The following is a 27,703-nucleotide window of genomic DNA, read 5'->3' on the forward strand; positions in this document are numbered from 1 at the left end:
CTGGAAACTTTTTGGTAGATTCTTTGGAACTTCTACAAAGGCATTTAAGTTCATATGTGAATAAATGTTTTAATTTTCACATGTATGTTAATTACTTTGCTTACCATATTTCATTGTCGAGGACTTCCAAGACTATGTTGAATAGCAGTGGTCAGAGAAATCATCCTCTCCTTGTTCCATATTTCAGGGTGAAAACATTGCATATTTCATGATTAATTATGATGCTGGCTGTCAAATTCTAGACGTTTTTCATCTGGTAAAGGCAGTTTTTTTCTGTTTCTCGTTTTCTGACAGTGTTTTTTTTTTTTTTTAAATCTTGAGTGGATGTGGAAACATGCTTTTTCTGCTTATGCTGAGATGATCAGAACTTGGATGTGATAAGTATACAAATGGATTGCTTGCTAACATTTTGTTGAGGACATTTGTTGTCTATATGCATGAAAGATAGTCTGTAGTTTTCTTTTATAGTAATGTCTTTGTTTGGTTTTGGCATCAGGGTAATTTCGGCCTCATTAAATGTGTTGGGAAGAAACCCCACCTCTCCTGTTTTTTGGAAGAGATTTGTGGAATTAGTATTATTTTATTCCTAAATATTTGTTAGACTTGTTAAGCATAGATGTGTTACCTGCTATTATCTTTGTTAGAAGGTTTTTAACTTTAACTTCAATTTATTTAAGAGAGTGGTTAGACTTACTGATAGGCTTACTATTATTGACTGTTTTCAAATAATCAACTTTTGGTTTTATTGGTTCCCTCTAATTTTTTTTTTTTTTTGGTTTTCAATGTCCTTAATTATTTTTTCTGATCTATTTTTTTACTTAATAGATCTTATTTTACACAACAGTATTAGGGTTACAGTAAAGTGAGTAGATTGTACAGAGTTCCTATATACTCTGCATGCACACATTGTTTCAGCTATTAACACTTCATATGTGAAAAACATATTACAATTAATAAAGCAATATTGATATATTAGTAACTCAAATACAGTTTACATTAGTTCACTCTTTGTGCTGTAAAATTCTGTCTTTCGACAAATGCATTACGTCCAGTGTTAATCATAACAGTATCATATAGAATGCTTCCACCACCCTAAATATCCCATGTACTTCTATTTATCTCTTCTTCCATCCCTCCAACAACCCATGGCCACTGCTGACATTTTTTTAATCTCTATAATTTTTAACTTTTCAAGAATGTCAAATATTGCAGTCATACAGTATGTTCTAGTGTACTGTGTTATCTCTTTTATCTATACTGCTTTGGCAAAGAATTTATTTCTATTTCATTTCTTTTCCTTAAAGCCTCAGCCAGTGTCTTCTGCATTGGTACCCAGTACATCTTCATTCAGTGGTTCATCTTTAAGTGAAAAATACTAGAACACATTTATAGATATCTTTGGAGACCTATACAAATGACAGCAGAGATCCATATTGGTAATGCTGCACTTTTTTTCCTAACAACTTTATAGTTTCGTATGTTCATGTGAAACAGATTAGAAAATAGTAAACCGGAAACTTTATATCAAACTTCTTTTCAGAAATATGATAAAGTTCAGAGGACACTATATTTTATGGCTTATAGTAATTACAGAATTTTTTTAATACCTAAGACTGTCCAGAAAACTCAAGGAGACTATCTTGGATTTCAACCAGGATCAAAGAAAAGTATCCTCACTAAATACAGTGACCCTTGAACAATTGGGGTGCCAGGGACTGTGTGTTAGGGTGGCTGTGTGGTTGAAACTCTGGGTATAGCCTGCTCTCAGTATCCACTGTTCCTCCATATCTGCAGATTCAACCAACGGTGGGCTTCAGGTCATGTAGTACTAGGGTATTTACTACTGAAAACAAAATCACATATAAATGGACTCTCACAGTTCAAACTTGTGTTGTTCAAGGGTCAACTGCACATTTTAAAGGGTTAACAAAATACACTTTTCCTCTGTAATTATATGACCTAAATCTTGTTTATTCAAAATATAATGAATACATAAATATATTCTGTCCACTAAATTAGAGGATATATTGATTTATAAGGTATATAATAACAGCATTATAGACTATTAGCTCTGGTTAAAATATAGTTACCAATTTATCCATCCTTTTCTATTTGTCTGTATGAAAGAATTTTGTAGTTACAAAACCTATGTTTCAGCAGAGTAAAGTAACCCACAGACTATAATAATAGAATCCTTTAACCATTAAGGTAGTAACTATCCAATGTTTCACGTTGCTATTGGGAGTTTACATCTGGGTTTTAGGCATTTGAATGTTGTAAGAATTCATACTGTGATAATACCTGAATCAGCCAATAGGCTACAACCAAATCACACATGAAGGTGCTTTAATTTGCCATCTCTCATAATAACAGAGGTCAAGTCACCTGATATCATTTCACAGAACTTTTTTGTATTTTGTATTTTGCAGTGAACTCATTATTCGACATGTCTCATTTAGGATTCTTATGGTAGCTTGACTTTGTTCTAGGCTGTTACTCCTTGCTGTTTCACCATCTTTAATTATTCCTCCCCCTGTATGTAGTGAAATGGAATGCCTCAAGGATACTGTGCTGGCAACACTGAGCAGCATTGTTTTTGCCTTATAATGGATCTCAGGAAGGATACTGTTAGACCACTAGGCAAAATAGAAAGGTGGATTTAATTTGCATCAAATAAATATATTAAAATTAAATGAATCCAAAAATGCAAATGAATCAAAGATGCAAATTCACTATTAACATCTAGTTAAGAATGTTTAGGAATCTGTTTTACTTCTAAGTATTCAAACCCATCACTCCTACAGAAAGAAGTGTGGTAATCTCTTCTCCAGCAGGGCATGTGTCCTGTCAAAACATTGTTACTTCGAATATAAGGTCAGAATGTAAAACACATGTCAAGGCCATCGCTTCTTGCTCTTCTGTGTACTGTAGCAAGCTGTAAGCATATTTTCCTGCTTCATTTTTCCTTGACAAAATAATAAGTATTCCTTGGTTTCTGTGATTTAAGCAATGGAGACAAATAGAGAAGGAGATTGCTTGGAGGAAAAGTCTTTCAAAAAAAACTTAATTAACTTTTCCCATAAAAATTTTAATCTAATTAGGAGACAGCTATTGGTTATATAATATTTATTCCCCCTTTCTTTTATAAGAATAGAGTCTTAACAGTAGGTAGTCCCAGAGACATCCTGAATAAAAACTGAATTCCCCACTGGCTTTGTTTCTAAGTTTCCAGATCTGATTTAGATTCCGCCAACTATGTATTGCCATTAATTCTGGAAGATAGAAGAGTTGTACCTTTTCCTTCCTTCATGTATAAAAGTAAAAAACACATGTAATCTCATCTTTCCTTTTTTATTTCAACCTAACAGGCTCAGAGTAGATATGGAGTCAATAGTCTTGGTTCCAGTGATGCTTCCTGATTTCCACCTTCATGAATTTTATATATATTTAACCATTACTGTAAATATATTCTTATCTAAAATACACTGTGTCATCTTATCCTCAACTGAAAGCTACCTGATTATACTCAGCTTTGTAAGTGCTCTAAGTCAATGGTAATCAACCTTTCTATAGCGAACATTTTTAAACACTCTATTATCTTCAAATTAGTTTAAGTGTAACTTAAATATAATTGTAGTAAGAATCAATGTAATGGTATAAATATAATCGAAAATAAATAGAAAATAAAATTAATTTTAATACATATATAATTGCACATATGCAAATACTCAAGCACAAGAAAATTAAAAGAAATTATATGCATGTATACGGAGAATCACTGTGAGTACAAGAGTCACAAATGTACACTGGTACAAATATGTTATATTAGCTGTTTAGTGCTACATTGTGCTCAGTTATGCAGTGTTCTAAAACACTGAGCAACTTTTGATAAAATTAGGAATTTAAAAATCATTATGTCCCTTTGGTTTACATATTAGTTGCACACCTAAAAAATTAAAAACCATGTAAGAAGTATTGCATTCACACGTGAAATGCTAAATATATAATCTCAGATAAACACAAATATTCATTTACCTGAAGGTACAGCAAGACATTCACTAATCACATGGAAAATGCCACAATTCTTTATGGCAGCACATTCGTCAACCCATACCCCCAGTCAATAAGTTTCAATTACACCATGCATTTTGTGTTAAAACAATGCCTATACACTTCCAAAATGCTACCTAGGAGGTGATTCTGTGCACACACACCCTCTACCTTAAGATCCACTTCCTGAGGGTCTCACTTCTGCTCTTTCTTCAATCTGAACGTAACAGAAAAGAACAAATCTGACTCCGTATTAGATCTGCTCCTTTGGCTTTAACTCTGTGCTCTGTTTCCTAGCTTACACTTGCTGGTTCTGCAGCTTTTGTAAAAGAGTGTTGCCTGTAGCCTGAAATATACAGGATAACCCGTTCTCAGAGCTCTGACCTCTAAGGATGTTAACACCTTTTCATTCATATAAAGATAACAAGTTGCAGAATAGAAAATAATGTTTCTTTCGTTGGGGGTTTTATGTGGACAGCATGACCTGACCCACGTGGACAACTGCAAGAACAAAAGATTCCAAGAACAAAGAATTCCTACAAGAAGAAGTTTGCAACAACCAAGCATACACCCTTCCCGTCTTTAGTATAAAAGGAGCCTGAATTCTGACTTGGGGAAGATGGTTCTCCAGGACATTACTGTGTCATCTTCTTGGTCTGCCGGCTTTCTGAATAAAGTCGCTATTCCTTGGCCCAACACATCATCTCTTGATTTATTGGCCTGTCGTGAGGCGAGCAGAATGAGTTTGGACTCTGTAGCATGAATACCATTAACTACTCACTTCTCTAAGGGTCAAACAAGTCTCAAGGTCCAGATAGAAGGAGCCCCCACTCCCACTTCTGAAGACATTACTAGAGCTCTGAAAGTAACATGAATCCCTCCTACCATATTCTATAAAACTATATACATATTTGTAACATATACATTGCACTTTAGTCATTTATTCTGTTTTCTTTCATTTATTCCTGCATCTTCAATCTTCCCAGAGATACATACTCATCAAAGAGCTATCTGTGCTAGGATCTGATTCATCTTCCTGACCTCTGCATCCTGAATACTTTATTTAATTACATACCGAACACACATTATTTGTTGGAGAAATGAATTAAAATTTCCTACATTTAGCTCTGTTTTCATTTTGCTTCTTTTATTCTCCCATATTTCCTTATGAATCATTGCATCTTCACAGAAAATAAATCCATGACTTAAAGCTTATTATTTAAAATTGCTAAATGAAACCATTTGGGACAGGCAGTTATTATTAGTTTAGTGAACCTACTAATTTGTTTTCCTTAGGTGGGAAAAGTTAATCAATTATCAGAGTCTTCTTAGTTTCAATCATCAGGGCTTTATTAGAAAAGAAAAAAATCACCTGTAGTATATTCTAAAAATTTTAATTGGGAAAATTTATTTGCTTGTCCAAATACAGGAAAGAATGAATTTAATTCACATTAACATTCTTGCCTTTTATTATGTATTAGTGATTTAAAAATCCTGACATATATAATAGCTGGCATTTACACTGAAAGGAATATTCTTTCACAATTATTTTCATATTAAAGATGTTAATTAATAAGAAATAGCTGAATAGAAGAATATGAAAGACTACATTGGACATTGTCTGAATTATATCTCATCTGAAAGCCCCCAGACTTCATAAATCACAATTATCTTAAACTAGAAAGTATAGGTCTGTTGATATTACTATAACTCTTTATAAATAATTTTCCTACTTTATTCTTTATGATCATTTTTGTTAAGCTCTTAAAAATGAATCAGGAAAAAATATAAAGAAAGTACATTCATTACTGTGAAACCATCATATATTCACCAGGGGCAAGGAGGGTAACTTAAGTTTCCCTAGAAATATAGACATCATAATAGCCTGCAATCATTTGGAATTCTTTGTGCTTTAGAAAATGGATATCTCTACAGTTTGTTTTTAGTGTTGCAAAGTGGAAAGAACACTGTCTCTTGAGTTAGACATCTCTTATTTTAAATTCTAGCTTGGCCAATTATTATGTTGCTTTGGACCAACAATTTAAATTCTTGAACCTAGGTTTTTTCATTAAAAAAGAGATAATAAAATATAACTTGGAAGAGAATTGTGTTGACTAAATGAGATAATTGGTATCTAAAGCAAAGATTATATTCAATATGTATTAAAATGTATAGATCATGGTCACTTTGAAAAATCTAATCCACCTCTGATTCCATTTTATTATATTTACAGCTCAAAAAAGTTTAGAAGGGACAACCCATATCTGGGAGTAAAATTCATACATTAGATCAGATTCCTTCAATATTAACTCTGTGATACACTAAGCCTTTGAGTAGGCTGCTGAACTTGACTTTCAAATTTAACTTTTTTAAAAGGAGTAACTGATCTGATGTTGAAAACTTCTGAACTTGAATTTGGTGCTTTCAGCTAGGGTCGTGCTTCCCTACAAGGCAGTGTGATGTAATGCGGCTACAGCAGTCTAGGCCTCAGCTTACCTTGGTGTGGGCCGTTGCTCTGTTTGCTTTCTAGCTCTGGGGCCATGGGCAAGTCACAGGGCTCTATGGATTTCAATACATTTTATGTAGAATGTAATAAAAATTTATCTTGCTCTCAAATTTTAAAAATTATTATTTCTAATTGTGAATATGAAGCAATAGAGGACATTACACATTTTAGAAAGTAAGTCAATAGTTATGTCTCAATTGAAATAATATTTCACTGGTAAAATGAAAACCCAAAACAACTAAAACAACAATTTCCACCCCCACCCCGATTTCATATGTTTACTGAGCCTGAATCAAAACTTATTAAGTGCAGCTCTTGAAAACCTTTCAAAAATTATTAAATCACAATCAGTGGAGTAAAGCTCTATAATTTAAACTATATTTTTAGCTCCATCATTCTTGACAGACTCTGTTCAGTTAGATGATTTTTTTTCTTGTGTCTGGAATTTATTGATACATACTTGGAAAATATCTTAGAAAATTTCTTATGTAGACAAGTACCGTTTTGAAGTTAGGATACTATTAATTATTAATTGTTCTGTAGTTTCCCTAAATTTCTATTTGATTTATGAAATAGTGAGTACCTATCACAGATAAAAGGAGAGGTGCCATATTAAAAAAAAAAAAAATCTGAGTTGGCCATGGCCCCAGGACCCTTTCAGTGGAACAGAATGAATTCTAACATATATTTAGAATACTGACCTCCAATTCTTTTAATTAACACAAGCATAAGCATTTTACATCATATTGTACACCTTTTGATTCACCAAGTGTCGACAATTGCCTATTTCTTACCCTTTGCTTTTGTCTTGACCAAATCTCATTCAAAATTCTCTCCTCCCCACAGTTCCTTGACCTTTAGCTTGTCACCAAGCCTGAGAAAACACTAATTACAGAACATGACCCCCATATAGCTTATCATGAGTGTAAGCTGACCAAGTGACACACATTTCCTCTCACACTGCGCTGATCATGCTGTTTACTCCCTCCCTCTTGCTTCCCCAAGTTTTCTTCAAAATTTTCTCCTAAAGTCTGCTTACTTCTCCCTATAAAGTAATGATATCATCACAAATTATAATTTACAAGAAAATTTAGTAATGTTGAATAAATTTTTGTTGTTAGAAAGAATACCCCAGGTTACATATATTTAGGCTAAAAAGAGTCGATTTAATAAATGCTTTAATGTGTGTCCTAGGTGATGAGGTTCTTGGTGACACACACTGTTCTTGTTTGGAAATTATCACATTTAAAGAAAAACCATAGCTGGGCAACTGCATATATTTACAGTTCTGCCTTGGCAACTGACTTTCAGAAAAAAATTCTTGTAAAATACTTCAAAGTCACAAATTCTTGGTATGGACATTGCCAGGACTAACATAATGAGAAAAAGCATGACTATGCAGCAAGGGATGGAAAACCCCAGGAAATAAAATCGATAGTACATAAGGGGAGTGAATACTTCTGTTGTATTTTTCACCACCAAATCTGGACTTAAGGACATTTAGATATATTGGACTTATTATCTAAGTCCTATCGCATTGCATTAGGTAATGAAAGGCCAGCTGCAGAACAAAGAATCGGTAAATATGTCACAGTGCACAAAGCTTGACCTGAAAGGAGTGCTCTTTCTATTCAGCAAGTCGCAGTTTGAGGAAAAAAAAAAAAAACGTTTCAATAAAATTTCTGAGGGACAGAGTTTAATTAGAAGAAAATGACCTTGAGGTTTATACTGCTTTTAAAAGAGCACCTTGGCAAATCGTTGTGGGCATGAATGTCAGCTTAAGATTGATGTTTATACGAAAACCCTGAAATGCAATATATGAATGAGAACTTTGTCATCTGGTTGTGCATGGCATATATTAGCCCTAAATGTCACTCTTTATTCCCTAATGCTGAGAAAGCACATAATAGGTTTTGGAGGAATGACTACACGAATCTAAAGAAAGATCTAATCTGAACACCTCCATTTCAAAAGAGATTCAGCTTTTAAAAAAACTATATTGTTGATAATAAATTTTATATCACAGAGATTAATACTCTGAAAATTAATATGGAAAACTTTTGAAATCCCCAAACTTAATTTTCTAAAAATCAAACTGAACTGCAATAGCTCAAAAATTTTTTAAACTGAAAGGAATGCCCTAAACCATTGGTTTACTGACAAAATGATAACATTCATGAATCAATACTGATGGGAAAACATTAAAAAGGCTGCAAAAAGTGCCTACCTCACTTGTTCCTCTCATCCAAGTTACAACCCAGGGAAGCATAGTTTTATGGCTCCTGGATATTTTAAACTGCCTAATGGACCATTTGAGGGCTGGGAAATGGAGAATGGATTTCATACAACTTTCTTCATCTCGTGGAAATAAATATACTTTAGTCATGGGCTGTATGTTTTCATACTGGACTGAAGCCTTCTTCTATAGATAGACTGTTTCTTCTGTGGCTAAAGATTATCTCTACCTGGAGAACTGCTCTTAAACTTCACAGAGATTGAGGAACCCATTGTACCGGTCAGGTGTTTCAAGAAGTCTGTACTATCTGGCCGGCTTTACAATTTCACTGTGCTCACCACCCTCAAACCTCTGGTTTAGTTGAACACACTAACAGCATTATTAAGACTCATTTGGCAAAATTTGTAGAGGCCCTCCTAATACCCTGGCCCAAAGTATTGCTGTTGGTCCTTCTAAATCTCAGATGTATACCTTTTGGAACTCATGAACTCTCACCCTTTGAAACAGTGGCACAGTGCCCAAAGCACTTGGCTTCTGCTTCTTTGATCACTGACTGATAAAAGGAGAGATACTCCAATATTGCAATGGCCTAATGTTTCTACTAAAAATAACCACTGCTTTGGCAGAACAATCTTTTCACAGTCAGGAGACAAAGACCATAAGCATCACGCCTCGTAACATGGAGATTTCATCTATTGGAAGAGACACCTCCAAAAGAAACTGTCTTCAACCTTGTTGGAGAGGCCCATATTAGGCACTGCTACCAATCCTTGTGCTGCGAAAGTCAAGGAACGGACTTTTGCATTCACGTGACACACCTGAGGAAAGCACCAAGCCCTGATTGCACCTGCACATTATCTGGTGACCTGAATGTACAGATTTCCTGGAATAAAGCAGGCAATGTTTGGTGAGGCAGTTTTCCCAAGATAGCTGGACCAGGCCTGGTAGAAAACTTCAGATGATCTTTAATGTCTATGATCTTGATAACATATTGCTAGTTAAGCAGCAGTAAGGTAAGGAAGGGGTTAAACCAAAGTGTGATTTGTTTTGCAAAAACTAACCATTAAGCCTCAGGAAGTTCCAGTTACTAAATATTCCAAAAAGGTTACAGGGTATTCCAATTAATAAGATACCACAGTGCAAACAACCAACCAAGAACCTACTTCTTTCAGTTTTTGGCAACCTAGATTAAAACTTTGCATAACTTTTGCCTCTTCATAATGATCATGTATATTCTTTTGTGAATACGCATGGCCCCCAGGCTTAAACTCCCCACCCAGCTGTTCAAGGAGACAGTGTTTTGAAAGTTATGTCCCCCTCTTGCTACAAGTAATAAATTCTTCTGCTTTAATCAAAAGCATTTTTGTATTCATTGGCTATGCACCACAAGTGACAAACCCATTGCATCTGGTAACAACAGGAACTTTAGATGAAAAGTGCCTAAGAGTTCTCCCTCCTACCCTTCCTTGTTACTCGAATGCGACCTCAGTAGGTTTCTAATCTGTGCACATTCCCTCTGACATGAAACCCTACACCAAGTAAGGAAAAGTTCTTCCTGGAAGTGAGGAACAAAGCTGCTGAAACTAGAACTTCTGACTCTTGATCAACAGTGCTTTCAGAGAAAGATGTTGATCAAAGGGTGGAACTATAAATGAAAATATTAATAGAAACTTCAGTTAAATAGAGTTGAGAGGCCAGAGGGGGAGCTCATATGTCCTGTGATGACAGCAGAGCCCAACAGGAAGAAGAAAGACCCCTCTTCTTTTGTGGCAAGGACTCAACCTAGGAAAAACCACGGTCTCTTTGTTTACTCTTGCTCTCCCATCTTTATTCATCCCTCTATAAAATGTTCTTCTTCCCTTACCATGTGGCTCTCCATGCTTGCAGATCCTGAACTACAGTTCTCTGTTGGTCCTGAATAAACCCATGTTTGCTGGAAAGATATCTGTCATCTATTTGTTTTAGGTCAACATTATCATTGTTTTATTTTTAATTATACTTACTTTCTAATGATTAAAAAAAGAGGAAAAATCAAAAAAGTATAAGAAAGAAGATAGTCAAATGAATGCAGAAGTTAATGAACTAAGAGGAAAGTCAAAATAATAGAAATAAAAGTTAATAATGAGTAATTATGTAGAATAATTTTATGCAAATATATCTGGACAGTTAGATGAAATGAACACACAGAAATTGATAACTGTACTGGATTATGTGAGAAGATATCCTTATTTTTTAGGAATATACATTGATGTTGTGAATGAAAAATACTGCAAAGCGTATCAGTAAACAGAGAATGCTGAAACCATCAAGTCATCAGCGGCAGCTGCCACCCCCAAGTAAGGACAAGCCTGCAGCCCAGCCTCTGCAGCCACTCACAATGGTGCCCTCTGAGAGGACTCAGAATAAGAAAGGACAGGATACTGGTCCTAAATAGCTAGATGCTTGTCAAAGGAATGAATTCAATGAGCCCAAATGTTTCCTTTCTCCCATACATAGAAAAGCACTAAATTCTTTAACTTGAGATGCCTGGTTTTCTTTAGATAACTAGTAATCTTTTATTGTTCCAACTACCTGGTCTTTGTTGTAAAGCTATATATCCTAGCTCCTCCCCTGCCTCTTTGGAGCAGTTCCTCACAGCGATCTGAGAGGCTGTCATCCCAGCTCGAGTCCTCCTGCCAAATAAAACACAACTCAACTTTTAAGCTGCGCATTTATTTCAGTCGACAATGTATTTAGAGAAAATGAGCAATGATATACATAACTTTTAAATGGTTCATAATGAAGTGATTTGGAAAATATTAGCCATAAATCATGTGGATAATGGCTATATGAGTTCTTTGCAGTATTCTTAATATTTACTAAAAATTTGCAATTATTTACAACTGGAAATTTAGAAAATATATGTAATTGGTCACATTAGTACATTAAGGAATTGCAAGAAATCCAGAATAAAAGAATTTTGTAAAATTTAAGATTCATTCATGATTTAAAACTCTTAGCAAAGTAAGAGTAGAAGGGAACATCATCGGCCTGATAAGTAGCATCTTACAAAAAGTCTTCAAGAAAGATTTTAATTTTAAATCAATTGTACAAAGGTTTAGTTTGCATAATAAATTGTTCTCACTTAAAAAACATTTTTTAATAAGGTTTAACATGTACGTATACTCATGTAGCCACCACCATCAACATATAAAACATTTTCAGCATTTTAAACGATTCCTTTGTTCTCTTTCCTAGTCAATTCCAATATTATTGTCCAATTTTACATTACCGCCAACAGATTTTCAGATCTTCAGGTCCTAGCCAACACTTGAGAGGTGTTTATAAAGAACTACTGAACCCATAGGTAGGAACAGCTGAGTCTGAGGCTTCGTGCCAGGAGACACTTCTTAATCCCCTGCTCAGGTGGCACAATGGTTTAACCAGGATATGTGTGGCCTGATAAATCCGGAATCTTTGTTGCCAAAATGAGTGGAATTGATTTGGAGTGGACAATTACAAGCCCATACCTAGTGGTGGCAACTACACATGCCGTTTAAGCCCTGACAGTTGGCTTTTCTTTTGAAGACGCAAGGGTGTGACAAACTTTTCTTGCCTAGGTACTCACTTTCAAGAGGGAGCTCCTTAAAAGAAAGCTGTATTGAATAACATGTTGCTAGCTACCAGACTAGATAAAACGCCAGGCTGCCCCACCCCACCCCACCCTAGGTTCTTTCATTTAGAGATCTTGATTTTGATAACTGACCATTAGGATTGCTTGCTTTTTCTCTTACTGCTGTTTAAATTCCTGCTCTTATGTTTTAAATTTATCAATAAAGAGTGATCCCAGAAACCATAGGTCCCCAACATTGACTCCAATAAAAAGCAGAACCCCAGACCTGTCTCATGGCCACAAGAGAGATCACTGTCCCCCACCTGTGGGGCAGTGCTGGGTGCCTGAGGAATGAGGCATGTGGGCAGGGCAAACATGGAGACAAGGCAGGTCACTGAGCAGAGAAGACCTTGGAGGGGAAACAAGACTCTTCTATCCTCACCACGGCTGAGCTCAGTCCCAGTGGTGTTCACACGTTACCTGAAGAGAACTTCAGAGATAACAATTAACGGACCATCAGTCGTTGGTTTCAACCTTTCTCCTCAGCAGACTTTCTTAAACTGTTATGTTGTGGTATCTCATGGCTAGATGTCAGGGGCCAAGTGTGTCTCCCCAAAGTTCACATGCTGAAATCTTAATCCCCAGCACGGTGATATTAGGTGGTGTGGCCGTCGGGAGGTGATTAGTCCCTGAGAATTCCATCATGAATGGGATTAGTGCCCTTATAAAACAGACCACCACAGAGCTCTCTTGTCCCTCCCCAACAAACTGACCACGCTGGCACCTTCATCTTGGACTTCCAGCCTCCAGAGCGGTGAGAAATCAAGCTCTGTTGTTTATAAGCCACTTAGTCTACAGGTATTCAATTATACCAGCCTGATCTGGACTCAGACACAAGGTTAATAGTTTCTAGCTATTTTCAGAAAACATGAGAACCTCTTTTTATCATCAAACATTTTCTCAGGACTCCACATGACAGTAGCTATATTTCACTCCCGGGTGGTTGAGAAAACATGGTGACAAATATTAACTGAATCCCAGGGAAAACTGCTGTGGGTAGAATATTTGACTTTAAGTATTTTTTTGTGTATACTGAGATAATCATATGCTTATTCTTCTTTATTCTTTGAACAGGAATATTAAGAGGATTATTCCTGTTAATAATCACATTTTTGGTTTTTAATATTATTCTATCCTTACATTCTTGTGATAACACTTTTTGGTCAGAGTGTTTCATGCACTTGATTTCCTGAAGTTTTATGGAGGTTTTTTTGCATCTATGTTCATAGGATTATTGATCTATAGCTTTATCTTCTTATAATACATTTGTCTCATATTGGTACAGGGTAATTCTTGTCTCATAAAATGATTCGAATGGGCCCATTTGTGATTTTTCTAAATAGCTTCCAACTCTCTGGTAGTCAGTCCCCCTTTTTCAGGATCATAGTACTTCAGAGTTTGGTGTGCAATGTCTAAAAACAATCGTTTTATATATTTCATCCTGGTTCTCAGCTTTTTATGGAAGGGGGGTATATCTAGTCACAGATCTCCATCACGACCTGAAGTGGAAGTCTGGTAAAATATTTTATACTGCAGTTAATATTTCTCGGTTTTGCAGCCTAGAAATGGATTATGGTGCTTCACTTTGTATTGCCTGGAAGTACTGTATGATGAATGTAGCAAACGCCCATGTCCCCTCTGCTTTTATATTTCTGTGTGTGTTGATCTGACTTCCAGCTTTCAGTACCTCCACTTCTTTGGCTAAAGGTGTTCTTTCTCTTCCTCTCAGGTGGCATTAACCATTGACCCCACTCCCTTCAGACCTGAAGGAAAAATTCATGGAAGATGGAATATAAGTACTTTAGCCCTACTGCCCTTCTGGTGGGAGACCTCTGAGTTATATTTTACTTTTTTCCTTTTTAATCTCATTTCTTTACTTTTTTGCCACTGCTTACTATGATTATATCCTTAAGAGAAAAGTTGCAAAAATAAACTACTTGCATTACTTATCTCCGTGTCAGCTTCTGCTTCTGGGTAATCACAAACTAAAACAAGAAGAAACTAGAAAAATCTGAATTGTTTTCCCAGTATGCTACTAACTTCAAAGTCAGTGTAAAAATTAATGCGACGTTTTATGCTTTGTTCTAATCATACTTAAACTTGGATTAATGGTAATTGGTACCTACTGAAATTTTTTAGAAAGATCCATGATAAATAAAATGGATAAAATGGTATTATAAATAAATGTAAAATAAAGCTATTTAAAATTATTCATGTATCATTACCCAAAGTAAATGGGTAATGCTATATACAAATACATCGTTAAAGGGCACAAGTTACAATTATCCACAGTGAATAAGTTCTAGAGATCTAATGTATTTCCTTAGGGGAAGTTTTAGTGTGTAATGACCTAAGTTTTAAAGGTGGGATTATCTGTCCAAACTTCACTCATGATCGTACAAGGAAAGGTGTTGTATTAAATTATTTTAAAATCAGGAACCAAACAACTGTTGGTAATGTTTTAATTTTTGAATGAATTATAGAGGACAGACATAATCCCTGCCTTTCTATAGATTAGTCCCGGTAGGTGGGAATGATTATAAGAAGAGATAAAATATGAACAGGGAAACAAATGCTACTTTAAGAAAAGGACAGATAGATACAGAAGCACATGGAGGAGAATCTAAATCAGGCAGACCAAGCTGGATCAAGAAACTGAATTTTAGCTGAACTAATTTGAATGACTCAAATTAACCTGGTTTCTAGAGTCTTACCTTCTTAAGATGTTGCTAGACAAAACTAGGGGTATAAAGTAGAGGTGTAGGAAATGGTGTGTTAAGAAATGATAGATATTTTAAAATATATGACAAATTGGAAATGAGAGCAGGACATAAAACTTGGGATCATCAACATTTTGATAGAAAATGCAGTGATGGAAGTATATAAGCCTACTGGACAAAAATATAGAGCAAGAAGTAAAATCTTGAATGCCGTAATCAAGGAAATTATAAATTGGTTACTATTCCAAAGTATGGTATTTATTAGTCATAGGATGTAAAGTAAATATTTGATTTGTTAAAGCCTCAAATTTATTATCTGTAAAATGTAGAGGTCTAAGCAATATAAAAGGACACATAACTCTAAAATTCAATGAATCTGAGACTTTCTTCCTGTTTGTTGTTAGCCCATTGTCTTAGTTACAACAACAGAAAAATTATACATACATCATTAGTGGCTTGTCTTTATATGAACCAGGAATTTCATATTCTGAATGCTGCATATATTAGTAATATTGCATTTATGCCTCAGGAGTACTGCTATCCATTTGCATTCCCTATAGTTGGTATTCAAATTAGTCTGATATTTTTCAAACGTGGTGGAGACAACATTTATCAATCATCTGCTTTATGTGGGATGTTGTTAATGGAATTTTGAAAACATCATTTACTTACTGGAAGGATTGGTCAATTATAGAGAGTTTCAAAACTTTTCCATTTCTATCTTGATTTGTTATTTATCCTGTCTTAGATTTAGCATAAGGTTTGTAAAAACATTTATTTAAGTTAATACATAGTACTATTCCTAAAATATATGCCATATTATTTTCACTAGAAATAATGGTTATTTACTAAACTCAGTTAGTTAGAAGTAGCAAGGGTTAAATCTGAGCTGGTTCCACAGGGGTGAAGGCCTGGTAATCAACTTCCAGACTCACTGCTTTCTCAAGAAAAGGAGAGAACCAAAGAAAACTCTACACTATTCACAAAGTTTAGATGCTTTTGTAAATGCCATCTGCTTCGTCTGTTCAGAAAAATCACTTTCATTATATTTCAAGTCCAAAGTCTCTTTTCTTTGTCTGTGACACATTTTTTCCTATCCAGTGAAAGAATCCACGCCAATTTTATGGTGTTTTTCCCCTCATCTGCCTTATAGAATTCTTCATTTTGCCCTCTGGAAAGCAGCACAAGAATTACTGGTCAATTGACAATTCATTCAATTTTCCAAGGCACATTTCACTTCTTCTCTTTCGATTTCAAAGAGTTTGGGGGTGGGGGGAGGAAAATCTACTCCTATTCATAATCAGGATGGCTTTGTTTGAGTTAAAAATTCCACTCCATGAAATGTCATTGCTGAGAGGTAATAGATAGTTTTGGGAATGTGGAAGAGGCTCAAAGGGTTAGAAAATTATTAAAACTTCCACTAACCAATAGGCGAATTGTACATTAACTTAAAAAACTGTTACTAAATCGGCAATTCACTGTTTGTATTAGCGTATTATAGCTTCCGTACAAAATTAATTGTAAAATTGGGTCTCTCCTACCTCAAACTTCACCATTATCTGTGTATTTAATGAATGTTTATAAATAATATTGAGGCTGTAGAGGTCAGTGATATATATATGTATATATAGGTCAGTATACAGATTTATCTATATATTTTAGAAACAGTAAGCATGCAATAACTATTGTAGTTTCTATTTGAAACAAAGTAATACTAAAAACACACATACACACAAATAAAATAGTAAGGCATAATTTCCAGGGCAGACAATTATCATTTATTTTGGCCTCCTCTTCCTACTCTGACACATCACTGGGAAGATATTAAATGACTGTGCAATAGATATGTAATACTGACATTATGAAAAAAAGGTATTCAGGTTCTACAGATTGACCAACCACAGTTAAGAAGAAAGACATTGAGTCAGTTATTAAGGAACTGGTTTCTGCACATCTAGTAAGAATTTACGCTTTGTGTGAACTCATAGATACATGTGTATTTTGTCTCTACAAATATTTACTAAATGATCACCAGCTGCATATTTCACAGCTTGTTCATGGACTAGAATTGCAAACATAATTTGTAATCTATAGGATTTATAGATTACAAGCAAAAGAGACACAAACAAACATCAGAATAAGATGATCAACAGTGAGGCTGTATAAGCAGTGTTTTCATTTTGATGGATAAAAATGGAGAAAATTGAATTATACATTACCCATATTGCTGGGCATGAAATTTGCATATTGCATACTCATCTGTATATACTACTGCTTCAGAAATAGTAATAGAGTTAAGCATGGAAAAGGAGATTCAGTGCTGCTTTATGCTAAAATAGTCTGCATGCCACAGTCCCTTGGTGTTAGCTAAGTGATAGGAACTATACTGGTGCATTGAAAGATAATCAAGATAGAAAGACTGTAAAATTAAAAAAAAAAAACGAATTCTATGTTTTGCTAGAGTTTTCTATATCTATTCAGGCAACAACTGTTATTCTACCCTACTTTTATTTTACTCATTAAATTTTCCCATAGTGGTGTTATTTTTTATAAAGAATATTTATAAATTGAATTTAAGAAATCCACTAGAAAAGCTCAACAAGTAAAAATAATTACTAACATAAACTTTTTTTATGTTTTTTTTAATGGGGGCAGGTAATTAGGTTTATTTATTTACTTACTTAATGTAGGTACTGGGAATTGAACCCTAGACCTCCTGCATGCTAGGTATGCACTCTACCACTGAGCTACACCCTCCCCCCTTACTGAGATAATCTTTTAAAGAAAGTATTTCCCCAGAGAAGTCTTCCCCATCATAAAAAAATTTCTATACAAAGAAAATATACCCACAGAGAACACATGTGAAAAAATACTCATTTGAAGAATTAGAAAAACAAATAATATTCAGAAAGAAGAGCTACATTGGAAAAAAATAAAATAAAATGCACAAAATGCAAGCAAATACGAGATGATGACTGTGATAGCAGAAACATTTTGACAAGTTAGGGATGAACTATCAACATTACTTTTCTCACAAAAGTTTATTTTTAATTTTACAGCACTGATGGACCCAAATCGCTATGATTGCATCTGCATTTTCTCCTGCCTGGACATTTTAGTTTTTTAGTATCACTCACAACTGGATTTAAAAGTCTGAACCTGAAGAAGAAAAGTTAATCAAAATAAATAAATATTAAGTATTTATCATGTACAGATAACTTTGACAAGAACTCAACAAATAGATATTAAATTTCACTGATCTGTAGATCTGTTGGTGAAACAAAATTCAGGAAAGAAACAGAATTAGGTGTGAGAAAGAGAAATAATGGAAGAATTTACTGAGATTTCCTCTCAACTTCTCCTAAATTATGTTTTAACTATCTTACGGCTCTTGGACAGCAGGTCAGAGACTATTTTTGTGTGACTTTAGAAATTCATGTCTGAGAATGCTTTTGCTATCTTACTAATCTTTTACTTCAAATAAAATTTCCTCTTAATTTAATGCAGTCTAATATTTTGGAAATAACTAGGGCATATATGAGAAATGCCACAACGACCTTCTGAGAAAGAATTTAATACTGCAGAATCACAGAATGAAAATCAACAGAAACATTAACTATGTGAACCATAGAAGGAAAGAGCTTAATTTATTCAAATGATCCATCTTGCTTCAAAAGTAAATTTCAAGTTAAATGAAAATCTCTTAAGATATAGTCAATATTCTAGCTTGTAATCAAAAGATTCTAGTTTTAGGAATCTGCTGATTTTACTGGGTAAAATATGACACCTTTAGCATAGGAGTAATTCACTTTACAAGTTAGAAGTAAGGTGTCAATATTATTTTCTCCACATATAATGCAGCTTTGCAAATAATTGTACAATTCAAAAAGATTTCAAATGATCTTTTAGACTAATAAAATAGGAATTACTCACCATTTTTTTTCTTTCTTGCTTCCTGAATTATGCTAAATGTAAGAAGCCAGACACAGAAAGAAAAATACTACATGATCTCACTTATATGTGGAAAAGAAAATGAATTCATAGAAGCAGAGAATAGAATGGTGGTTACTAGGAACGAGGAGGTGGGAAAATAGGGAAGAGTTGGTCAAAGTGCATAAAGTTTCAGTTAGTCAGGATGAATGAGTTTTAGAGATGTAAGGTAAGCCTGTGCTTACAGTTAGTGATACTGTACTGTATCTTACAAATCTGCCAAGAGTAGACCTCAGGGGCTCTCATCACACACACACACACACACACACACACACACACACACACACACACACAATGGTAAGTATGGGAGGAGATAGATAATTAATTAGCTTGACTGTAATAATCATTTCACTATGTATATGTGTATCAAAACATCATGTGGTACACCTTGAATATATACAATTTGTATATAAAAATACAGTAAATGAAGTTTAGTTAGTGGCCAGATGAGAAGAGAGATGTGATTAACATTTAGAAGGTTGGTAATGGATGTTACCGGCAGGAGACAGCGTGTGGATCACCATCTGGACTATACTCATCTTTTAGTTCTCTAAGGCATCTAGTCCAATACTTGGCTATTATATATTCTTGGTCCAAAGCTTAAAAGAAGAGGAAAAATGATCTTTTTCTCTTTTTGTTCTGAATTTTAAAGGCTTTGACGGTGTTCCTGAGTTTACTAGATATATAGGTATCTAAAATAAACATTTAGAACAACATCTTAAGATGTTAACCTACAGGAAACTTTTAAAACAATATTTCTGACTTCAAGCCAGATTATAGGAAGTTTCCACTGAGGCATCACCAACCAGATGGTAGTATAAAGAGTAACTAAGCTTTTGCATCAGGAAACTTCCACATAAAGAATAACACACACCTAAAATAAACATCAAATGGTTATCATGTAACACGCTGTTCTTTTACAACACTAACAAATGAGTTGTGAAACTAAAAATGGAAACAGTTCTACATTTGCTTTGGTGTCCTGATTAAAGTGTTGTCAGATGTGTGAAGCCTTGGTTTCTGAGAGGACCAAAATAATCTTGCACCTTTTCTTTCTGCACTTGATAGGAAAACTCACACATTAGCATTTCAGCATGGTAGCTCAGCTGTGAGATTCGCAAGGGTTTTGAGATATCAGAAGACTTCATAATAATTTAGATGATTGATTTCTGGTGTACTTTTTTATTACATTGAACTGCCTTTTGTCTTTGCAAACATATTAAATTTATACCCATAATACATTCGAAATGAGTGTCTGAAATATCCTTTTTTAATGATGGCATTAAAAAGAAAAACAAAATTTCATCTTCAAGGTCATGTTTTCTTTTGCTATTTTTTGTGAGTTTTTTTTTTCAAATCTCAGTATCAGTATTGATTATTATAAGACACAACAGGAGGAGATAAACCATGTTTATCTTAATTCATGGCTGCATTTTATCTTACACAAATGTATGTTTTCAGAGTCAATTATAAATAGTATGAACCATTTGGAGAACAACAGTGCTAGAGAGTGACTTATTTTCTCAGTCCATCCCCATTCAATTTACTCTGCTAAATGCTCTGATGTATTTGTTGTCCAAGAAAGCACATCAATCACTTCCCCCAAAGAAACTATTTAATAAAGGGAATCAGATAACACTTTCCACTGAAAAATGCTTAGATTTATAATTCAGTAATTTTGCTCTCCTGACTCAAGGAGAGATTGTTATCAGCCCTTTGGGTCTAGCTTTGACTTTATACGATGTCTAAATTTTTATTAAAAACTCTAGACCTAAATTCATTCATGATAGAAAATGTGACATGGGTGTGTGGCAAATTTCTTTCTAGAATGATTATGGAACGTGAAACAACTACCCAGAACATTAAACACAGTTAACCCTGTGTGGCATTTTGGGGAGTTCTGAACGTAATTATCACAGATATTATCTAAAGAAGACCATTTTAGAAGATGACGTCAACACACATAACCACCTTTGATCTCTATGCCTCTTTCCCAATTAGATTCCAGGATCAAAACACAGGAGTGTCAGAATGGGAAACTTTCCTACAAGGTTCCTGACTTATCTCATCTGATAGAAATTCTCCCAGGGAGCTCTAGTGTTCCCATTTCTAGCACTTTAAATCCACATACACACACACACACACACACACACACACACACACACATAAAACAAACAATCAAAACAGAATAAACTGTTACATACAAGAAGGGAGATAGTGCGATGTAACTGAAATGTTTTGGGATCAGATACACTTACTTTGATTTTTAGCCCATCTTTACCTAGCCATTTGGCATTCATATATCCTTTATTTTAAAATGTGAAAATCAGCACCTCCTGATGTAAGATTGTGTGGGCCTTGTATGAAATGATAAACACACCATCCTAGTACAGGCTACAGTGTAATAGATGTTAATTAACAGTCATTTCTAAAACATGTGAAGCTATGAAAGTAGATGGAACATCACAAGAAAAATGTATAAATAGAATAAAATAAACTTTGGGAGAATGTTGGGGAGCATCTGATTAACAACAGGAGGATGGAAGTCAACAAGGATACTGAGATAGAACAATACAAGAGGTAGAAGAAGAATAGAGATAAAATTTTGTAGGTCAAGGATTAAAAAAATTAAAAAGCAAACTTTAATTTTTATGCAGAGATAACAAAAAAGTCAGGGGAAATGTGAAGAGACCATTGATTTGGAGATAGGTAACTGATAATTATAAAAACATTTTAGTGGAATGAAGGGAACAAGAAGAGTGTGATAAGAAAGAGGGATGAAGAGATGATACTGGAGAAGAGAAGCATGAGTTAAAGTTGAGACTCTCTGAAGAAAAGTAAAAAACAAACTGAGAAGGCCTATATTAAAAATGGGAGAGAGGGAAAGAGGGACATATGTATAGAGCACATAATAAATGTAGTGTAGGTACTGATATAGACATCGATGCTGACTTAGGCACTGGGAATGAAGCAGAGTTAAAAAAGCGCACAAATGCTAACCTAATATGAAGTTTTAAAGAATTCAAGGAAAAACAAGGGAGTAGGGGCGACAAGAGTGCGAGAGGATATACTAACTTTGGACCTAAGGACTGAGTCTTTTGAATTTAAAGCAAATGTAACAAATGTAAGGATAAGTAAAACAGAGTTGAAGATGGGAGAGATGAAACGAGAGAAATCATACATATTATATTCATTTTCTCCAGATGTGGCTCCAACACTTTTGTTGACGTGAATGGGCTAGCTTTGAAAATGGAGTAAAGTTTGGAACTGCTATGACTAAAGTGCTCAAAAGGATTAGAGAAGGATGTCCTCAACATTATATTTTCTGCATTGCTATTCTTTTTTTAACTTTATTTCCCCCAGTTTTATTAATGTATAATTGACAAAATAGTATATATCTAAGGTATACATAAACATACATATATTTATTTTCATATTCTTTTTCACTGTAAGTTACAGTAATCAAAAGAATATGGTATTAGAAATATAAACAACAGTTGGAATGAAGAGCCCAGAAATAAGCCCACGTAAATGTAGCCAATTGATTTTTGACAACATGGAAATCAATCCAATGGAAAACAATGATTTTTCTCAATACATGGTGCTGCTGGCACAACTGGATATCCGTATGCAAAATAAACTAAAGTAAATGAAAAGGTAACGTGGATACATACCTCATACCTTATATAAAAATGAACTCAAAATATGTGATGGTCCTCAATACAAAATTTCAAACTATAAAACTTCTCGGGTAAAACACAGGAGAAAGGAGTTCCTTAATTTTAGATACAACCCCTAAATCATTAACATTTTACTTGGGGACAATCTCTAATTAAAATAAACAAGACCTGGCCTAGGCTTCTGATTAAACACATGCACAAAGTTAAATTAATAAAACACAGCTAGTAGAACTCAGAAATTTTTTAGTTTTCAGTAATAAATGACAAAATTTCAAAAATCTTAAAAATGGACTATGACTATGAAATCTAGATCATTAAGTTCTATGTATTTAAATAAAATATCTATTTGAGATGTATCAATATAGCCTGTAAGGTGAGGAATCCTCATGTGTGCCCTTGAATGTAATATATTTTCAGAATGCTAATATTATTTCTATTAAATATGTGAAATATTTCCCAAAAAAGAACACTTCTACAGAAAGCTACAATGAAACACAGCCCCCTGATGTATTAAATTTTATATAATTTAGATACTGAAAATATTACTCATATTACTATTCCTTATTTTCTAAATTATCCCTTTTTTCAAGGCAAAAGTTTAATTTATACTTTAGATCTTGTTAATTTTTGCAGAAAGGATATTTCAAATTTATTCTTAAAAAATTTTCACCAATAAGTAGAAAAATGTAGTCATTAATTAGATAGGTTGGTTTTTTTGGTGGGAGGGGCTACGGATTTCTTTCTGATTTCCAATTGCTTCTGTAACTTCAATACACATATTTTTAAAAATCACTGTTTCATTTATATGTAAAATAGGACAGCTTTTCTCCTGTCCTTTGCCAAACAGTGGTTTTTCCACTCAAGCAGCCCTGTGTTTATTCTGTAAGAAAATATCTATTCATGTGAAAAAAATCTAACTCTCTCAATTTTCATTTAATTTGCATTGGTATCTTGGATTTGCTCTAAAATCTAACTTTTCTTCTTCACTAAAAATGTTATTTTTCTTCATGCTGCTTGAGTGGTAAGTAACTTCCGAAGCATGATGTACACAGAGTAGGAAGGTGAAAAAAGTAATATTTCTTTTTTCTATCAATTGAGGTTCAGAAGCAAAAGGACACAGCAAGGCAAAAAGATAAACCTTGATAGAGAAACAACACATAGAGGGAAGTGGAAGGGAAGACTATCCCTACATGCTGCCTTACAAGAGAAACTAAGGATTATCTGAAGCCTGAAATGCTAATCTAGGTTCAGTTTTCTTGAAGCATTTCTCGTGTCTAATTCACTGTGAGAGAACAAGCAACATGATATTAAACTCCATGCTGGAAGTCATAATATACAATATTCTATTGAAAATGAATTAGTAGCTCTATACTACGTAGGAAAAGTTGGCATATTTTTGCACTAATAACAGTTGAGACTTAGGAGGTAATATAGCAAATAAAACTTCATTATCATCCACTTTTATTTAAGGTCACATACAGGTCTCTTTCTTAGGTGGGAGATTACTGTTAAAAGAGAAAACAACTGAAATTATTTGTTTCATAATTATCCCTCTTTTCAAGTTCATGTTTCTTTTATTTATAAACAAGAGATTGAATTAACTTTGGACAGCAGATATATCCTTTAAGTCTTTCCGCTATACTATATCCTTTAAGTCTTTCCACTATACAGTAGCAAAAATTAGAGAGAAAGAGGAAGAAAGGAAGGATGCAGGGAGAGGAAAAGAGGGAGAATCCAAAAATAAATCACAAATATCAAAATTTTTACATATAAATAACATCACTTAAAGTCATTTTGAATCTACATTACATTCAACAAATATTTACTGAAAACTTTACTATGAAAATGTTAGTATATGGAAAGTGAAAGTCAAGTTTCTGTCCCCGACCTCCACCCTAGCCTTTACTAGCTCCCTTCCCCAGCACAGAGATGGAGATACAAACAATGTAACAGTTGATTTAGGATTGCTTTAATGTCTAAGGGATGAGGACCCAGTGTCAAAGTAATATTCTAAGTGTTTAAAAATAGTAATACATTGGAAAGTTACTTTTGGTCATATACTGAACAATGGGTTGAACTAGTTAGTACATCTTACAACTTTTAAAGAAATCTTCAAATCATTTTATTTTTCATGATTTCTTTTACATAGATATGTATATACATCTATATATATATATCTATACATATATATTTAGTTTGGCAAAATATAAATAGCATCAAATTTACCTTTTTAACCATTTTAGTGCACAATTCAGTAGCACTGTTGTGCAGCCAATCTCCAGACCATTTGTCAAGTTGTAAAACCTCAGCTCTGTACCCATCAAATAATAATACTTTATTCATTAAATAATAAACTTGAGTTTGAAATACTGAACTTCTTGAAATTGGTGGAAGCCATTTATTCTCAGCCTTTTTTCAGTTAGATACTGGATTTGAAACCAGGACCATTGTGACTTCAAAATGTTTTCTATCTCATCATATGCCCTATTTTACATATGATTTCCTACATTTATTTAGTCATGAGCAGGAAGTAAACCCCATATTATGCATGGTATGCTACCTATGCATACAAACATCGTCATGTCCTTTCAACCTAAGTTAGAATTTTTAAAAATATATATATATTTAAAAATATATATATTTAAAAATATAAATTGTCAAATACACAGCTTTCAGAAGATAACAGACAAGAAATAGAATACATTGTTTAGACAAAGAGCAACTTGCCAAAAGAGCACAGGATTAAAATAAAGAGCTGCTGGTACTAAGGATTTCCATTACCTATCATTCACTATATATATTATTTCGTATTTAATTGATTATGAACTTTATTTTGTTCTTATAGACAAAGTAACTGCTAAATACAATAGGGCCAAGGTAAATTTATTTGTAATAAAATGCATATAAATCTTTACAAAATGGGAACTAAAGTCAAATGTAATCAACTGCTTCACACATCAAGCCTACTGGAGGCTTTTATATATATATATTTTAATTATTGTACTATTTAATTGTTTTTTTTTTTTATTTTGGTGGGGGTGGGGGAGATAATTAGGCTTATTTACTTTTAGAGGAGGTGCTGGGGATTGAACCCAGGACCTTGCTCATGCTAAGCACACAATCTACCGCTTGAGCTATATCCTCCCCCTACTGCAGGCTTTTAGAATTACACAGCTAGAAATTCTGAGGGCTCAACAATGCTAGTCAGTGTCTAAAGTCCACCCACATAGAGAAACAAAACGAAGTTTCCACTTTTATGGTAGGACTTCCCCAAGTCCTTCACTGAATCAATTTGGGACAAGTCAGTATTTCTACCACATTCTTTTAAAAAAGAACAACAGCAACAAAAACAACTTAAAGCAAATTTAAACTATAACAGCCTTTCCTTTGGGGTCAGTAATCTTAAAAAGAAAATAAAATCTTATTTTCTTTCTCATTAATTTCTTTTTATCTCTTTGGCAGGACGTGCTAGTCCAAACAATAAAACTTAAAATAGCCAGACAAGAGAGTAAGGATTTTTTTTAAAGTACTTGGAAAATTGCCAAATGTCTGTAATTTAATTTTTAGGAGGAGCAAGGTAGAAAATGGGTCTTATAACGTGTCATTATGGAAATGTTATTTTCTGATTAGTTAACAGCTCTGAGACTATTCTGGATTAGAACAAATTTAGGCAATTGAACCTTTTCTGTATTATCAGAGAACTGCAATAGGTTTCCTAAGAGAAATGTCACTAAGCTCTTCTCAAGTGATTTCAGTCACTTCTTTATGTGTTTTCTGCCCTGCAGAGAGCATGCTCAGCCATCACGAACACTGACATCGACCACTACTGTCATCTTTCTCATTCCTCAGTGATTGTCACTTTCCCCACATGTATGTACTCTCCCCTAATTCTTGACCTCTCCTTTGGCTTACAATTTACTGTACCTGACTCATCAGATACATTACAGATTTATCTCCATGTATGTTATTTATTCAGTCTTCATCTTTTATTTGGTCAGCAATAAAACATTAAGCTCCAGGTGAACCCAATTAACTACCCTCCCCCCCAAAATGAAGGAAGTTCTAGGTGAGAAAATATATATGAAGTGTTATATGAAATGTAAGAGGAGGCAAGTATTCTTAAAGACAGCATTTACTACAATGTTTATTTAGCAGGTTTCTAATTTTGAAAAAAAAAGATTTAACAAGAGTTTATGACACATATCTAAAACTACATTTTTTTAATCTATGAGAGTTTATAGCTATTACAGTATTAGAAAAATAGGATCAATCCTTTAAATTAACTTAATCCAGTATGGTGGGGAGAGAAAATCTGATCTTTTTCCTTCCTTAGAGACACTTCAAAAGGTAGTAAGCAGTTTCTTCATTTCTCATAAATGGTATTTTCTTTTCTTTCAAATTACACAAGCTTTTTTTTTTATTTCTACTTAACAAATGGCTTAATTTGAAGAATTTTATAACTGGAAAATATTTATACATTTTCATGCAATTTTTAAGATGTGTGATCAAATCTCAGCAGTTGAACCTTAGGAATCCTACATCAGTCAATTATTTTGCTTTTATGAATATAAAGGCTAGAAAGGATTTAGAAAGATTGATACTTTTTATAGTACCCACATCAACTTCCTTCTCTGTGAAAATCGGACCAATCAAGGATGTAAGTAAATAAGCATAATTCAACATATAAACCGAATATAATAGAACCATACTTCTTATACTTTGATAGTTGCCTCAGGTTGTTTATTTCTTCATATGAAACAGTGTCTGGAAGATACACTCTCCCTCTATGCCTTTAGCCACCCTCAAAAATCTATCTGCTCTTAAATTCTCTATAACAGAAGTCGGTAAGGTCAGATGACATTCCTGACT

Source organism: Vicugna pacos, chromosome 24 (genome assembly GCF_048564905.1).
Source record: "Vicugna pacos chromosome 24, VicPac4, whole genome shotgun sequence".
NCBI lineage: Eukaryota > Metazoa > Chordata > Mammalia > Artiodactyla > Camelidae > Vicugna > Vicugna pacos.